Source organism: Schistocerca americana, chromosome 1, assembly GCF_021461395.2.
Source record: "Schistocerca americana isolate TAMUIC-IGC-003095 chromosome 1, iqSchAmer2.1, whole genome shotgun sequence".
Taxonomy (NCBI): Eukaryota; Metazoa; Arthropoda; class Insecta; order Orthoptera; family Acrididae; genus Schistocerca; species Schistocerca americana.
In genome coordinates this window covers 748,928,305-748,932,762 of record NC_060119.1, presented here as the reverse complement: position 1 = coordinate 748,932,762, position 4,458 = coordinate 748,928,305, and the positions used below count along the sequence as shown (strand labels likewise).

Genomic DNA, 4,458 nt, shown 5'->3' with positions numbered 1-4,458 from the left:
CGGCGTCTTAGGGAGCACGGAACATTAGAGCCTATGACTCGCGACTGGGGAAGACCTAGAACGACGAGGATACCTGCAATGAACGAGGCAATTCTTCGTGCAGTTGACGATAACCCTAATGTCAGCGTCTGAGATGTAACGCTGTGAGTACCGGGCGTGAGTCGTGCTTCGGTGGCTCAGTGGTAGAGCACTTGCCCGCGAAAGGCAAAGGTCCCGAGTTCGAGTCTCGGTCGGGCACACAATTTTAATCTGCCAGGAAGTTTCATATCAGCGCACACTCCGCTGCAGAGTGAAAATCTCATTCTGGAAACATCCCCCAGGCTGTGGCTAAGCCATGTCTCCGCAATATCCTTTCTTTCAGGAGTGCTAGTTCTGCAAGGTTTCGCAGGAGAGCTTCTGTAAGGTTTGGAAGGTAGGAGACGAGGTAGTGGCAGATGTAAAGCTGTGAGTACCGGGCGTGAGTGGTGCTTCGGTGGCTCAGATGGTAGAGCACTTGCCCGCGAAAGGCAAAGGTCCCGAGTTCGAGTCTCGGTCGGGCACACAGTTTTAATCTGCCAGGAAGTTTCATATCAGCGCACAGTCCGCTGCAGAGTGAAAATCTCATTCTGGGAACATCCCCCAGGCTGTGGCTAAGCCATGTCTCCGCAATATCCTTTCTTTCAGGAGTGCTAGTTCTGCAAGGTTCGCAGGAGAGCTTCTGTAAAGTTTGGAAGTGAGTACCGGGCGTGAGTCGTGCTTCGGTGGCTCAGTTGGTAGAGCACTTGCCCGCGAAAGGCAAAGGTCCCGAGTTCGAGTCTCGGTCGGACACACAGTTTTAATCTGCCAGGAAGTTTCAGAAAAGTTGCTGCTGTACAAGGTAACGTTGACCACGTCACTGTATGGAGAGTGCTACGGGAGAACCAGTTGTTTCCGTACCATGTACGGCGTGTGCAGGCACTATCAGCAGCTGATTGGCCTCCACGGGTACACTTCTGCGAACGGTTCATCCAACAATGTGTCAATCCTCATTTCAGTGCAAATGTTCTCTTTACGGATGAGGCTTCATTCCAACGTGATCAAATTGTAAATTTTCACAATCAACATGTGTGGGCTGACGAGAATCCGCACGCAATTGTGCAACCACGTCATCAACACATATTTTCTGTGAACGTTTCGGCAGGCATTGTTGGTGAGGTCTTGATTGGGCCCCATGATCTTCCACCTACGCTCAATGGAGCACGTTATCATAATTTCATACGGGACACTCTACCTGTGCTGCTAGAACATGTGCCTTTACAAGTACGACTCAACATGTGGTTCATGCACGATGGAGCTCCTGCACATTTCAGTCGAAGTGTTCGTACGCTTCTCAACAACAGATTCGGTGACCGATGGATTGGTAGAGGCGGACCAATTCCATGGCCTCCACGCTCTCCTGACCTCAACCCTCTTGGCTTTCATTTATGGGGCATTTGAAAGCTCTTGTCTACGCAACCCCGGTACCAAATGTAGAGACTCTTCGTGCTCGTATTGTGGACGGCTGTGATACAATACGCCATTCTCCAGGGCTGCATCAGCGCATCAGAGATTCCATGCGACGGAGGGTGGATGCATGTATCCTCGCTAACGGAGCACATTTTGAATATTTCCTGTAACAAAGTGTTTGAAGTCACGCTGGTACGTTCTGTTGCTGTATGTTTCCATTCCATGATTAATGTGATTTGAAGAGAAGTAATAAAATGAGCTCTAACATGTAAAGTAAGCGTTTCCGGACACATGTCCTTATAACATATTTTCTTTCGTTGTGTGTGAGGAATGTTTCCTGAAAGTTTGGCCGTACCTCTTTGTAACACCCTGTATTTATGAACTAGAAAGTACACGGACATTTTACAATACAAAATTTCTGTATTTAAGAACATATAACTTGTAACTGAATTCTGACTAGATGCCCACCTTGACAGGCCTGAACTGCCAACGGAATCTGACTACAATCCTGTAAGATAACATCCATATTGATGCTGTATACAGTGATAATATGTGGTGATTGACATCACCTACATAGAGTAAGATTATGGCAACTGCATATGGCTTATGGAAAACTGATGTGGTTGTAGACTGGTTACAGTGCACAAACACACCTTTCGTAGATGATGGATTACACATGTGTATACGTTGCTGCTGCAGGCTGGCATTCAAGAGAGGGATTAACGTAAAGCAAGATGAATAATTCGATCAGTAGCTTGTTTGGTCCCTATTCGATCATAATTATCAAAAAGGAGACGAAATGGATCTTTCGCTCTTGTATTACTAGTAGTAAGACCCAGGTAACTTTGTTTATTCTCTGCATGTCATTACAAATGTAGCACGAATGATTCACTTACAGTAACCTTCCAACCATGCGGGCACATCGAAAAAAAGATTACAGTACAATTCCTCATTGGGAAGGATTATACAGAAACAACGCATAATGTTGGCAACAAAGCAACGTAATTAAAATGTAATGGTTTAAACAAAGATTTTGTTTGGTGAGGTTTCTGAATAGGATGCACATGGCCGAAGCTTAGACGAAGACATAAGAAAATACGTGGACGTTAAAACATGAGGAATATGATTGGCTAGCAAAGATTCGTAATGTATCACATTCTTTTGAAAAGAACTATTTAAGAAAGTTATTAACACATTACGGAATGGATTGATCTGATGCTACCAGCCTTGTGCACGAGCACAATTCAAACTAAGAAACTCGAATACTACGATCATAAGATAAATTACATACATGAAAACCATGGTCCTGGTTTTTCCTATATCAAAGAATTGAAAACCGAGTGTTGTGTTATACTACACACAGAGACATGGAGAGACCTCATCAAAAACTGCGATCCGCTTGGCTTGAATCTTGGTAACGACACACTCCTTCCAATCTTGCGATGATACGAAACGAGCTGCCGTTTAAAACATCTTCGACGTCCTCCGTCAATGCTATCCGGCAAGGATCCCTTACCGCTCAGCAAAATTCCAGAAGATGATGGAGGAGCATAGTTTAGGCCTTCTATTTGGTAAATCTGTTGAGTCTTCTAAGCGTTTCGCCAACAATACTCAGTCTTTGGTTCGCTTTTCCATGAGCCTTGTGGTTAAAAAATGGTTCAAATAGCTCTGAGCACTGTGGGACTTAACTTCTGACGTCATCAGTCCCCTAGAACTTAGAACTACTTAAACCTTACTAACCTAAGGACATCACATACATCCATGCCCGAGGCAGGATTCGGACCTGAGACCGTAGCAGTCGCGGGGCTCTAGACTGTAGCGCCTAGAACCGCTCGGCTGACCCTTGTGGTCTAGAATCACAGTTTTCCTTTACGCTCCAGAAATGTTCAATCTGTCATGCACCCGATGTACGACAAACATCTGTACGATAGTCCAATTCATCCCACACTTTCGCGGGTATGTCTGGAGGAACTGCTTTTAATGCATTGCTGTGAGACACTGTAGGTCACTCAAAGACGCTGGGAGAGACTGCGACAAATCCCAAACGGAAAAATCAGGCACCGCGTGATGAACTGGCTTTGAGGGTCAATTGTGGACTGTCGGATCCATTCGTTCTTTGCAGTCCATCCATCGTTGTTACTGTACTCTCAGCAAAAATCACGCCACGCAGTTGTAACCGAATTAGACCTGTTGAAATGGAAAACGGAAAAATCGCCATCTCCATGACGCACATTTGTTAATGACCGAGCAAGTGAGTGAGGGAAGTGGCTGCTCCAGGGAGACTCCTACTGGCAATCTCCTGAACCATCAAGGTGAACTTCTAATTGCTTTCAATGCATAAGTTAAAATTTATCTCAAATTGTTATATTAATTTACCTAGAAGATATAGTGCTGCAGGTGACTGATGACCTCGGATGTTGGGTCCCATAGTGCTTAGAGCCATTTTTTTTTCATAGTGTTGGAGAATCCGATGCATCTTTTTGATATTCCTTGTGAATCATTTGATATTCCTTGTACTGTGGCGGTACATCGGAGCCAGCGAGACACAGGTGTTTAGCGGCGGGCGCTAAAAAGGCAGGATCACTTGATACCACAGCTCTTAACGAGCTCCAGCCACCATCTCCAGCGGGAAACGAGGTACGCTACTACTTCAGACCCTTGTACCGTAACTTTGCTTTAAATACATGCAAGCTTTCGGTATCACGTAACAAAGTTAAGATATTCAGCGGCTTCCTCAATTTTCGTTGAAATTTTGATTTTAGTAGTGTCGTAAAATGCCTTATAAGGCGAACAGTGTAGCAATACTTCCTCTTACAGATTTTCTGTAAGCATTAAAAACGATCAAAAGCATAAACTTGTATTTCATACAGCTTCCAGTAATAATATATTCCTGCTGCTAGCAATCCTTTGTACACCGTATGCACTTCATACCGTCTGATTTCTCCCTTTTGAAACGAAAGTCGCGGACAATAGATACAAAATTAAATTAATGGA

At 44.6% G+C, this 4,458-nt stretch overlaps 1 non-coding gene across 1 annotated transcript; it reads left to right on the top strand.

Moving 5' to 3' along the window:
- The first annotated feature begins 734 nt into the window (after positions 1-734).
- Positions 735-809, top strand: Trnas-cga. Its single transcript has one exon. It is a non-coding gene; the product is annotated as a tRNA-Ser (tRNA).
- Positions 810-4,458: the final 3,649 nt, after the last annotated feature.